The following is a 13,655-nucleotide window of genomic DNA, read 5'->3' on the forward strand; positions in this document are numbered from 1 at the left end:
TTGCTATTCCCGCTTACCACCTCCTCCCGCCAGCATGGTGAGTTCTGTTTTATTGAAGTTTCTCAGGGGGCGCTCCTGATAGCCCTTGTCTGAAATACATGCCCCTCGCCCACGCCAGTCACTCCACAACACATCACTCTGCATTATTCCTGTACTGTATGCACTGCAAGCTGACAGCTGCTGAAGGATGTACTTATTTGTTAATTGTCTCTTGTGTCTCCCCCCTACACCCCACCGATGATGTTTGTCCCAGGAGGGTCAGTACCTTGCCAGGCTGGCTCCCTGCTTTATAGTTAGCAGCAAGAATAGCACTGGCACCAACCCGATCTCAGTGAGTGTTTGTGGAGTGAGCACCCATGATCTCGTCGGCTCAGCCCTCAGCCCCACAGCTGGGTTGGGAATGACCTCACTTCACTGGTGAGGGCACCAATGCGATACCAAGAGGTGTCCCATGCACCCACGAGCACCCAGTGGTAGAAGTGGCAGCATGTTCCCTCGGGACCAGGCCTCCTGATGCCCAGACCGAGGACGGCAACAAAGATTAGAGAATAAGAGCCCATGGAAAAAGCATGAAATTGTGTGGCTCCAATATTTCTCTTGCAACTTGAAATGTCGCCTCTCTACAAACCACATCCTGCCCCTTGTGAGCTAGGCTTGGCCTCAGCTCCTGGCCGTGGGCAGCCTCGCTGAGATCCCCCACCCTGCTCCTTCTCTTAGTGGGTCCTGGAATCCACTGGCCCAGCCCCGAGGCTGACGGTGGGGAGAGGGGAGAAAGGAGCCCTCTTCTCCCTGGTGGGGCAGGAGGAGGGGGCTGAGCCAAATGCGGGTCATGCTGCTGTGCCCACAGCCCTCTGAGGGCTAAAAATAACTATGTTTACACACTCCCAGAGCTGGGATTTCTGCCTCCCTGTCAGGAGGGGTTCAGGACCTCGCTGTGTTCGCATTACCTGCGACACATAGTCCACTTGGGCTGGGAGGTACCTGGACTGACGCAGGTGAGGAACGGGAATTTCTGGGTTTGCTTCCTCGGGTTGTTTTAGGAAGAGGGAGATAAGGAAAGCGGCAGGAGCTGACAGCCCGTCAGGAGGGAGCTTAACGCTCCTCCGCCTGGGCGTTAGGGACATAGCTAAAGCCAGGGGTACAGAGAAGGTGGACAGAACCTGAGCTTTGTGGGGGCCTGGCCAGTTTACTGCAAAGCTTTGGGGGCCTTGGTGCCACAAGAGCTGGGAACTGGTGGGTCCACCTTGCTGTGTGAGCTGGAGCTGGCCACTTCCCCTCTCTGGTCCTCAGTCACTGCTCTGTGCGGTAACTGACACCTTGCTCCCCGCATCTCCTTGCCAGAGCATGGGGCATGGCGGTGCCTCCTTTGTGGGTGTGCTGGTGGCAGGGGGGCAGTGGAAATCAGGACTGGCCCCTGGGGCCCCATGGCTGTCTTCGTGAAGGATGACCAGCTACACTCGCCAGAACGGTCATCACCTATTCCCCTCCTCCCTCCCTTCCTGCCCTGGTTCACCCAGATGGACTTTAACACCGGAGTGGGGAGGTGCCAGGTGCCTGCCTCGAGGCAGCCTCTCCCTCTGGACAAACAGGCTCTTCTCTGACCTCACAGTTCGTATGAATGTGGCCACGCCAAGAAGAAACACGCAGGCTGTCGGAGGACCGGCACGCTGCTCGTTCACCCTCCTTGGGCAGGCAGTGACCCGCAAGCACTGTCCTCCACTATACCCCCAAACACCCACAAGGCTGAGGACCTGAGGCCTCTTGGGATCTGGCAGCCCCTGGCCCTTCTTCTCTGACGGGCTGAGTTTTGCCCCTAGATGGGAACAAAGTCCATGCCTTCTGGCCTGACTTGAACGGTTGTAGCTCTTTGATGAATCCCTCTGGTCTTCAGAGACATAGCAGGGGCTGTCCCGCTGCCTCTGATGCCCTTCCCCTGCTTCTCGGCCCGAGAACCCTCCAGTCATCCCAGAGCACTGACTTAGTTGCCTCCTTCGCCAGCAGAGTGAGCTCGGCATACTGCCAGTGTCACGTGCCCCCCTCTGTTAGATAGTCAGGAGTTCCTGCAGGGCAAGGACCTTGCCCCTGTCACCCACAAAGCTGGCACAGGAAGGGCACTCTGTAACCGTTTGCTGAGTTAACTCTCGAGGTCAGAGCTCCGTCCTGTCTCCTCTCTCCAGCCAAGTCCACCCCCATGGCACCACCACGTATTCCTTCGAGAGTCTTCAATCTGCGATCAGCTCTATCCTTGGCCTTCAGAGGCTCCTGTGGTCTCGGGACCTCTCGGAGGCCCAGTGCCTGTGCTGCTCATCAGACCCACAGCAGTCCAGCAGCCTCCAACATGTACCCACCCCCATATGCTGGGGTGTGGCCGGCGTCTGCACCATGGCACGAACACCCACGGATTCTGTGTGCATAAGCCAAGGACACCCCTCAGATACCACAGCACCCAGTGCCCACACCTGCTCTGTGCAGCAGCGCTGCACCCCTGCTCCCGTGGCCAGGTCCCTGCCAGCGCTGGGCGTGTGCCTTCCATCCTGGATGGTAGTGGGACTCTCAAAGTTCCTGTGACAACATCTTCCAAGCTGCCACCACAGTGATTGTTCTATAAATCAGATCTGGCTAGGTCACTCCTCCCCTCCAAATCCTTTCTTGATGACCCTGTCTCGAGGATAATAAACCTTAAGGCTTTGATGGCATTTAAGGCCCTCCAAGGATGTGATCGGGTCCCCCATGGAGCTCCTTGGCTCCCACCCACCCAGGCCTGATAACCCCACCAGGCCTTTTCTGCTGAGCACTGCCTGACTCATCTTTTGGGGTGCAGCTCAAAGGTCACCTCCTGTGGAAAGCCCTCCCTGAATACCCTTTCCCAGCAGTCTGACCTAAGCTGCTCCACTCAGCTCGGCTAGGATCATAGCCACTAGATCCCACTGTTGTAGGAATGCTGGCCCGTCCTATTCTACAGTGAGGCTCTGAGCTCCTGTCACCCAGAGCCTGGTACGGGGTTGAAACTCAGCAGACCTGTTTCGAGCATCATAGTGCATGGCCCACCTATCCCCAATCAATGACTCCTATTTTGGGGATAAGCAAAGTGGTGTTCAGAGAGGTCTGAGGATTGGTTTAGGTCATGTCTGCAGCAGTGGTGGGACTCGTGCTCCCAGGCCTCTGGGCCCGGCCCTCTAGGTAGTGAAGAGAGCACCCCCGTCCTCCAAATGCACCTGCACCTACTGTACCTTGCAGCCTCTCAGCTCCTCACCCAGCCCCCACTCCCACCGGGGCCTGAGCTCTCTCTGGGCGGAAGGGGACACTTCCTCCAAGCCCAGCCAGCGGGTGGGCGGGTAGGGGGAGGGGTGTATGGAGAGAGATTCTTCCCAGGCAAGTCACTTGCATAGTGCCAGACCAGCCATCTTCCCCAACCCAGAACAAGCACCAGTGTCAGCACCAGGAGGACCTGTATGGGTCACAGGGACCCCAATACGTGCAGATTCCCTGGCACGGAGCTGGGCCCCAATGCCACCTCTCCTTGCTTGAGGTGCAGTGCAGGGCCCCCTGCCTTTTCCACACCCCAGACTAACAAGATTGCTTCCTCTTTCCTGAGGCCCCAGGGGGCCTTGCAACCTGGCCTTCCTTTCAAAGTGAACACAGATGCAAAACCAGTAAGTAAATCCTAGGTTTCTGCAAAGCCAGGAAAGGGAGGGACCCATTATAGGCAGACTGGGGAGGGACCCCTGTCCAGTAGGGTCAGGGCTCCTGTGCTCAGGGCACTGCCAGGAGCACAGGCTTCCCAGCTCTGGTACACCCAACTCCCAGGCCCTGCGCTTAGGTCCCAGCAGGTCAGAGGCAGTCATGACTGCATCGGAATGACCTGCCCCCACCCCTCACTCAAGTTCTTCCCACCACCAGGGAGCCGTCTAGGCTCTGGGTTCCAAGGCTACAGCTCTGGGGTGGGTGTCAAGGAGGCTGCAGGCCTTCCTGGCTTTCAGGGCCTGCTCACCGGCAGGGTGCAATGGGGAGCATCTAACCCCTGGCTGGGGTTCGCTAACAGAATGGTCCCCATTTGGCTCACCTGCCAGGTGGAGCCAATTCCAAAGCTCCACACTCAAGCCTGAGTCTCAGAACGCCTCCACTCCCTGCCGGAGGCACCAACAAGTGACAAAAGCCTACAAAAGCCTGCACCCACCCACTGCCCACTTGCTGATTAACCTCGCCAACCATGATGGTGACCTCACAGGTCCAGTCCTCGGACAGGTCCTGGCCCTACCCCATGGCACCTCCTCCCTCTGGCACCTGACCCCCTGTGACCAACCTCCTGTGCCAGCCTCCATGGCAGCTGGGCTCCCATCCCGGCTCCGTGTGAATGTCCTACCTCACCTCCCCAAAGCTCACATGTCTGGCTGTCAGGTCCCCGGAATGAACTCAGAGAGCTGTGCAGAAGTGATGCCAGTACTGGTCAAGGTCTCCCGGCGCACCCAGGCCTGCTCTGAACCCTGGACTGTAAATTGATTCACTGATGCCCAAAGGACCCTGCCGAAGCAGGTGTCTGCCGCTATACCCCTATTTTACAGATGAAGAGACTGAGTCACAGAGTGGTCGAGTTACTTTCCTGAGGTGGCCCAGCTGGAAGCGGGGGAGCCAGGGTTCAGCACCAGCGCTCTGGCTCCGGGGGCACACGCACTAAGCACCACGAGAGTCTGATTCTGAGGTGCTCTTACCTTCTCTCCCCGACCCTGGGTGCCTCACCTTGTCCAACTCCTTGCTCCCCATCAACTCCACAGTGCTTCTGGTCCCCCGTGTGCTCCCTATGGGACAGGCACTCCTCCCTGACCTACCACACCATCTCAGACACTCACTCCTTCCACTTTCCCTCTGACCATGACCCTTAAATCGAAATGACCACTCGCCCATTCTCCCTTGCCAAGCCCAAGGCTTCCCACGAAGCTCCTGGAGCTCCCGAAGGTAGGACCCAGTGGTGTTCTGGAGGCGGCGGGATCCCAATAAATGCTCATGGGGCGGCTGAGTGACATATGGGGTCAGGTCCAAAAGCCTCTGACTGTGCCCATCTCATGGACTCACGATGCCTGAGAAGCTCTTGGGTCATGAGGCCCCTCCAGGAGCTCTTCTTCCTCCTACTATGGGGGGGCAGTTAGCATCCAGGCAGCCCACGAGAGGTGCCTTGAAGACCACATAGGTAGTGAACACAAAAGCCCAAAGTGACAGAAATTGATAAAAACTTCACCGCACCGCTGACACCCCATATATCAAAGGCCCCAAATCTCATTCTCTGCTTGCCTCCAATTTCTATCAGAGCTTGCCAGCTGCACATTTATTGAGAAGTTTGTGATCTGACAGGCACTGTATTACCAACATTAATGATGCATCAGTCTCTAGAATTACTGGGGAAACAGTCCAATTGATTTTATTATTATCTTGAGTTCTTCACATTTCATTTCAGGCAGCTTTGCTACCGGTTTTAAGAAAAGACCAAAGTAAATAAAGGTCTCGGGGCCAGGGCCAACTCGGGTGGAGAACCTGAGCTTGTTCCAAGACCCTTGGTGACGGTCCTCCACCCTCCTCGACAGCAGGAGGGTCACTGAAATGCCAGGTGGCAAAGAGTGGCAAGCGTGGTATCCCCAAAGGAGAGTCTAGCCAGGGGACAGAGCAAGAGCTCAGAGCAGGCCTCCCATTCTTGCTGCAAACATGGAGGTGGCTGATGGGAGGCAGAAATAACCATCAAAGTCATCTTGTCATGTGCTCCTTGCCTGGGGCAGGGAGCTGACCCCATGTGGATCCCACAAGCAGATCCACCCCCGTGTCCATACCTGGGCCTAGGCCCACAGCAGACCTGGCAGCTCCACTGGCTGGTCTGGAGGCCAGTGGGAGACCCAAGATAAGGTGGAATGTAGGTGGGGCCCACCTTGTCTCAGGCCACTTGGCCCCAGCCACATGAGACTCCTTGTGAAGTTTCTGGAACATGACAAGCACCTTCCAGTCTCAGGCCTGCCTCTGCATGGGATGTTCCCCCTGCCTGCGTTTCCCATCATCTCATGGCTCTTCTCAGAAAGGCCCTCCTGCCTCAAGGGCCCCCACACCCACCCCTCCCCATTTTCCACACAGCAGCCCACTTGTTTCTTTCTCAGTGCTTACCATAATTTATAAAGGGGGTGTTGGTTAGCCTGTTTCCCTCCTTTGGCTCCCTGCAGACAGGGACCTTGTCTGGTCACCGTGACAGCCCCGGAGCCCAGTGGGGCGCTTCCCCCTGCAGGCCCCCTCACCCATGTGGGGAGTGAGCATCTGAGGCTGAGTGTAGGCAGGGACAGAGGAACCAGATTCCAGCAGTCCCTGAAGGCCGCATGTTGAATCAAGAAGTTCTCGAAAAGATGGCTGGTTGTTAGAGGGCTGATGTTCCTCATCCCACTCCTAAGCTCCACGCCAGAGATCCTATGAAACACCTCCCTTCTAGCTCCTGGGGCAAACATCTGTGCATCAGCCCTCATCACCTATCCCTCCTCATCCAGCCCCTCCTCCCCTTCAGCGTCTTCCAGGACCCCTCAGAGGCAGCAGGGCAAGTGGGAACCGGAGGGCTTGAGGTCAGGCCAGGAACCGGCCTCACAGCATAAGCAGAGCACGTAACTAATGGCACCAAGGTCTGCCCAGTGGTCTCCCTACAAAATGGTGGTGGGAAACCTGTGCCCCCCATCCCTGTCCAGTCTCACAGGGACCTCAGGAGGTATCATGTTCCGCAAGAGGAGTGGACATCTCCCTCGGTGGCCATGGACAGTGTACACCTGGGGTGCTTTTAGTGCTCAAGTCTGCCAGCCCGCTGGCCATGAGGACTGAGGTATGAGGACCCAGGTGGCCACAAGATATGGATCCCCCTAAGGGCTTGGAACAACAAAGACAGGACTCCCAGGGAAAGACCCGCTGTGCACCGCAGAATAACCAGGCATCCCGGTGGGGGTACAGGAATCCAGGGGACGTCCCTAGGCAAACAGGTGCCAAGCGTCCTTGTGCACACGGTGGCATGTATTAGGTACGTTCCAGGCCCAGGGCAACAGACAGGCGTGATCAGAAAGCCGGGGAAGTGGCAGGTCCGCCCTCAGAGCAGTTAGATAAGGACTGATGATCCTTATCTGGGCAGAGCTGCGAGCTGGAGGCCGGAGAGGCTGAACCACCCAGCTGGTTCAGTCTGTCTGAGCAGGGCTGCCTTGAGCAAGGGTCACTGGAAAGTTCTGGGAGTTCACAAGGCGAAAAGATAGGGGTGGTCTTCTAACTACTGACATTATGGCTATTATTGGTATATGAGATTATCTGGAATTAAATCAGGCATTGGACCGAACAGAGGGTATTCTGATTTGAAAATAGATTTTTTTCCTGAAATAGGGATTCCCGATATAATTTATTTATTAGCGTTTCCCACAGGCCTGGCTCCATGCTAAGCACTAAGCATATACGTTACCACACCTCCTTTTCACAACCTCCATCGCCCCCACCGCTGACAGGGAAGCCAAAGGTCCTGCACAGGGAGGCTGTGGGCTATGAGTCTGGCCAGCCCGGGAGTTCCTGGACCCTGTGGGGCCAGAGAAGCCCCCTCGAGCCCCCTCGAGGTCCTAGGCTGACCAGCATCCCCCTCATTGCCTTCCGAAGAGGAGAGCGAGGTCGAGGGAGGCTGCGCACTTGCCCCAAATCACCCAGTTATCCCATGGCAGGAGGGCATAGACGACCGGAAAGGAGTCGACACTACTTCACATAATTCTCAACATCACCTGGGAAGTAAGCCCTACTCATTTCAAGGCCAAGGAATGGAAGTCTCCAGAAAGGAGAAGCACTGCTGGGGGCAGAGCGAGCGTTTGTACCCCGCTATCCACAGCCATCCCGCCATCCTGACTCCTGACACCTGGCCCCGAGCTGTGGGGAGAGTGGAGGCACCCACAGCCTCCGATGCCCGGTGCCCGGGGAACCAGGCCAGAGGACGAGTCCCTTGCATGCTCTTACTCCATCAGGCCCTTTCTGTCCAAAGGGCAGCTGTGACACCGAGCGGGTCTGTGGAGTCAACAGGAGCCTAGCATCATACGGCCGGGGACATACAATGCCTCTGGTCGACTGTTTATTTATAAATCCACCCAGGGCTTGCCGTGGCCTTTACACTCATCTCTTTCCCAAAATGCAAATTGGCTTCTTCCTGTAAGTCAAAACAGCTTGCTTAAGCTGATAAAAATCATCCCAAACGGGCTCTTTTATCTGCCCAATACAGAAAGTCCTCTGCACCCCACACCTCTTAGAAAGAGGAAGATGGCATCGTGCTGCTTTGTGGGGACGGACCTGGGGATGGGCCCTGAAGAGGCATCCCGGGCATGTGAAGGGGTCAGCGAGGGCAGTGGGAAGGAAGGTTCTAGACTCTGAGACTTGTGCCTCTGACACATTCTAGTGGCCTTAATCTCTCTGAACACCACTCCAACGGTGCATGTGTGTTAAATGGGGATAAAAATAGCCCCTCCCTCATAAGGTTCTTTGGCAGATTGAATGAGATAAAACGCGGACACCACCCGGCGCAGTGCTGAGACCCTAGTAAGTCTCTGGAACACAGTGGTCGTGGTGAAGAATAAGAAAATAATGGTCAGGGCACCTGGGTGGCTCGGTTGTTGGGCGTCTGCCCTCGGCTCGGCATGATCCCAGGGTCCTGGGATCGAGCCCCGCATCGGGCTCTCTGCTCGGCGGGAGGCCTGCTTCTTCCTCTCCCACTCCCACTCCCCCTGCTTGTGTTCCCTCTTTCACTGTGTCTCTCTCTGTCAAATAAATAAAATCTTAAAAAAAAAAAAAGAAGAAGAACAAGAAAAAAGAAAATAATGGTCATATTATTACTGGACTGGCCATCCAGTCACTCTTGCTGGGTGGCTTCAGGACGGTCCCTTTTATGCTCTGGGCCTCAGTTTCCCCTATGGACACTGAGTCCCCAGAAGCCTTTCTCCTACTGGCTGGTTACTCAGTCCCTCAAATGTCTGCATCATAGGCAAACAGCTTTGATGATCAGAAAAACAAAATCTGTTCTAAAAAAAAAAAATTCACCCATCTTACAGAAAAGCAAGCTACCTGACTGCCCCTCTGCCAGCTGGTGTTGGGATTTCTGAACAGCCGTGAGCATCACTTAAAGGCACATGCCTTGTATAAGGCTTGCTGGGGAACAGTGGGATTCTAGGAGTGCTTGCTGGGGCTAGACTCCTAACAGGGCCTCCAGGGTGTTGGCGGGAAGTGCAAGGACATACAAAACAGACCTAGAAGTCTCCAGAGACCAAGAGGCGCTGCACCGGGCTCTTTTAGTGGAAGTTCTGAAGCTTCTGAGGAGGCGTCATGGTGCTGTCGTGACAACCAGGCTTGCCAGGCCCTGGCCATGGAAGGACACCCCAGCCTCGATCGCCGAGCAGGGACCTCCCAAGGCACTGTGGCACGCATTTACTGCCACTCTCAGCATCCCGGGGTGGGGGGGCAGGGATTACCAGGACGGACGGACGCAGGCATAGAGGGCAAAGCTGAGGACTGCAGGAGGGAAGTGACTGGTCCAAGACACACGGCTTGTTGAGAACAAACCCTAGACGCACAAGCTGCCTCCAGGCCAGAGAATGGAGGGAGGCCAGCAGCCATGCAATGGCCGGGTCACGCGGCCACGGATTTTCTAGAATGGGATGAAACCCCACCGAGGATGTTGGTGCACGAAAGCCTTCCCCTAACTGTGCCTCTTTTCCTCTTCACAGCAGCCAGGCAGCAAGGCAGGGGAAGAGGTTGTTACATCTCCCCACTTGGCAGGTTGAGAACAGGCTGAGGACCATGTCACGTAGTAAGGGTGGTGTCAGGCCAAACTGTTGCTGGGCCTTCAGAAGCCCCTGCTTTTTCTACCTCCTCCTCAGCACTGCAGGAGCCCCTCTGGAGGAGTAGCCAGCCCCTCCGCCCACCTTCACAACCTCCCGCCAGGCACAGGTCGGTTGGTCCTGAAGTGCCCCTGAGGGACTTCACTCACCTGTGACACCAGCAAGGCTTCCGCCTTTCCCTCCAAGCTGGGCAGCTCCCTGCCTTCTGACTCATCTCCCAAAACACTGCTCTGGTCCCTCCCCTTCCCTGCTCAAGCCTCCCTGCCACCTGCCTCTAGGATAAATGTCCCCTCCTCACCCAGCCTTCTCTCTGGGGTCCCAGCCATCCCTGGAGACTTGGCCTCAGTTACTCCTCTGAAGATAAGGGGCACTGGCTGAGCTCCCCCAGACCCCTGGCGTGTATACCTCCCTTCATTTGGTCACACCTTTCTGCCTCCCGGAAGTGTCTTTCCTCCGCCCCCCTTCCTGCTTTGTTCTGGCTAAAGTCTCTCTAGCTTCAACAGTCACCCTTAAATGTCTCCTCTTCCAGGAGGCCCTCCCTGACCACTCTAAACCATTCTCATCTCTCACTTGTTCCAAGTTCTCCATGGAACTTCTTAGTCGATCTCTCTAGTACTTCAGGATGTATCGTTCCTGTTCCTGTTAGACTGTGAAACTCCTTAAAGTGAGGCTCTCGGGATTTTTGTTGGGCCATCCTTTTAAGAACTATTGCCTTAGCCTGTGCCCCATGCCCCCCCTACCCAGTGCCAGGGGCTATAACGGACTGGGTCTGGCCTTCTAGAAGGAGCTCATCTAAAGACAGGAAATTAAGCAGGCAGTTGCCACCCAGCATATGGCGGGGAGTGAGGGGGGGATGACCCAGCATCTGGAGGCTGTAAGAGGGTTCCTGTTCTCCATCAGGAGTCCTCGCCAGGCCAAGCAAGGGCCCTGCCCTAATGGGCTGCTCCAGCAGCTCTCCTGCTAGCCTGAAATTCCAAGCCAGTGATGAATCTGTCAAGTTTCAAGACAAAGGAGGTTTGGGTGGGGCATGAAGGAAGCAGGTTGGGTGAATGTTGGCCTCCCAGGCTGGGGCTTCTACCAGCGGACAGGCGGGGGGAAGCCCTAGGCCCCAAGCGACAAGAAGGAATCCCGTGGCCTGGAGGGAAGGCTCATCTATCCTGATGGAAAAGGCAGTGAGCAACAGGCCTGAGCCCCATCTGGCAGGGCTCTTGCGTCGCCTGGCCCCACATACATCCCTATCCCTCTCACAGTAGGTACCCCACAAGCCTCAGCTCCCAAATGTGTATCAACCTTGCAAGGGGGTGCCTTTTTGCTTCCTGTTTTGCTCTGCAGGCCTCTCCAGATGGGCTGGCGATGGGAAATGCAGCACTGCTCACTGCGGGTGCCTGGCCTAGTGGGCCTTGGCCACTGCCTGCGACTCCCAACGTTTCAGAGAATGCTTTCATTGTTCTGGCATCCTGGAGCCTGCTGAGGAGGGCAAGGCATTCTAGAGAAATCAGTAAATGGGATCCTGCATGCCAGTGCGGGGGCCTCTATGTCTCCAGCTCCCCGTCACCCCAGCCTGTGTGCCTGGCCCCGGAACCCCGAGAGCAGACAGGGGGTCCTCCTCGGGCTCCAAGCACATGTGGGCAGCCCACCCTGTCCCTGCCGCCCTTCAAAGTCTTCAAAGCTGGAGCTCCCTGTGGGTCCTAAGCAGTCTTACTACTGAGGAGAGGAGGCAGCCCTGCCCCCTGGGGCAATGAGGACAAATTCTCCTGCTGCGGTGCCCTGCCTGACTGTGACCATCAGACCCTTTCCTCCCCCAGCAACCTGCCCCTCCCGAGTTTGTTTTCCCATCAGGAAAATGGGCCAGCTAAACTCGAAGACAGGCATGCAATCCCCTAGGCTCCCACGTTCATTCCAGGAGCACGCTTAAAGGAGCCACTGTCGGTCCAGAGCCCAGAGCAGTGAGGGACATGAGCAGTGAGGGACATTCGGAAGGCACGGTGGGGAAGAGGTAGGTTGTTGATGGCTGCAGGCGCCTTAAAAGCTGGTAAAAGGCTTAATCCTGCATAATGATTTACAAAGTGACAAGTAAAATAGATTCACCGTGACAGCTTGAAAAGAGAACCACAGAAATAAAATTACACTCGGGCTCACCCTGTCTCTCTGCAAGCTGTCCCTCCCTTCCCCAAACCAGGAGCTCTTGTGCGCACACGTGGACACGTGTGTACGGGTACAAAGGGAGCAGGTGGCCTTGGGACAAGGAAGGTGGGAGAGGGACAAAGGAGGGGGCAGGTCTGGCCTCTGTCCTGAAAAAGGCTGGTTGGCTCCCTGTTCCAGGTGTAGCCTGCAGAGGTAACTCTGGCAGCCCTCCAAAGCCAGGGGTTTATCCTCATTTCCGGATGGAGACATGCTAGCCAACATGCCCTGCAGGGGCTCCCCTTCAGGGGGCATGCAGTTGCCCCCCGCAAGGCCCCAGAGGACCCAGTCCCTCCCATGTCCACCTGACTTCTGTCTGATTCAACATCGCATGAGGTTTCGGGGCCCAGGAAGAGGGGTCCGCTGCTTCCCTTAGAAGGAGGCAGGGACTCTAACAGCACTGGGCGAAAACTAGCCAAGAGGAAATCAGAGAAGACAAAAAATAGCCTCAGCCAAGTTCGTCTCCGAGAAAGGAAAGCAGGCAATGCTCCTGCCCATGGTGCTGGGTTCATGGGGTGGCAGTGGGAGGGGAGGGCATCTTGCTTTCTCTGTCAATGGTGCGGTCCTGGATCTGTGTTTACATAAGTACCAAGGTCACATTTGCCTCCAGTGAAGCAGGATTTGGCTCCAGCTACGTGGGGGGAGAATGATCCAATGTGTTGAGGTTCCAGCCATGGACAACAGAGGTGCTCTCCTTGGTGGCCATGAACTCTGCCAGCTTCTCAGGGTTTTATGGCCACCCGTCCACCTCCCCTGTGAGGCACCGGCCCAGGCACCTGCCAGGCTCTCCAGTCTGAGGCAGAGGCTGGCAACCATGCCCATAGGGTTACTCATCTGTACCAAGAGGCATGGATTTAAAAAGGAAAATTGAAAAGGGGCCAATTGTAGGGAGAGAGCAGATTCCTTAGTAGCTGCAGGGCCTAACGCAACTTGACTCCTCTGAGCTCCAGAGTCCTCCTGGTTAAAATGGGGATAACATCAGCCACCTCAGAGGACTGTCGTGGCAATTTCAAGACTCCAAAGAGCCATGCCTGATGCATGTGGGGTTTCCCAAGGACATGAGCTTCGCCTCAGGTAAGTGTGGAATGAAATGCATCTGCGGGGGTACATCTACCTAGAAGCTCTGATTTCAGTCCTAGCTTAGCAAATTCACCACCCTGCAGCCCACCCTCCCCAGGTCCCAGGGATCTGCCTGTGGGGAGGTGGAGAAAAGACTCAGTACTGGGAGGGTCAGCAGTCAGGCCTGCCTGAAGACTCCCCATACTTCCCCCTTACCACCTCGGCTCTGCTTCTGACAAAGCCCAGAAGGGCCGAGTCCCAGGAAAGGTCTATGAAGACTCCCAAGTGTCCTTCTCTGTCACCCTTGGCCGGACTGGCAACTCCCAGCTCTGCCAAATGCTGTCCCGTGCCTCTAACCGATATGGCACAGGGATGAGTCTAGGCAGGCCTGAACACCCGTGTTTACCCAACAGAAGTGTGTCCCTCCCACCTGCCCCAGCACCAGGGTAAGCTGGAGCCCATTTGCCCGCAGACTTGCCTGGTGCGTGGGCTGTGCATGTGAGGTTCCAGCCCCTGGCCCTGCCCAGGGAGTCTTGCCCAAGAGGTGCTGCGGCCTGG

General features: G+C 56.3%; 1 protein-coding gene across 5 annotated transcripts in view; it reads right to left on the reverse strand.

Moving 5' to 3' along the window:
• The window catches only part of ZMIZ1 (zinc finger MIZ-type containing 1), a 229,402-nt gene that overhangs the window by 197,749 nt on the left and 17,998 nt on the right, over positions 1-13,655 (reverse strand). The window lies entirely within an intron of this gene.

The sequence above is a fragment of the Lontra canadensis genome, unplaced genomic scaffold (assembly GCF_010015895.1).
Source record: "Lontra canadensis isolate GAN:19392208 unplaced genomic scaffold, GSC_riverotter_1.0 scaffold3, whole genome shotgun sequence".
Lineage (NCBI taxonomy): Eukaryota > Metazoa > Chordata > Mammalia > Carnivora > Mustelidae > Lontra > Lontra canadensis.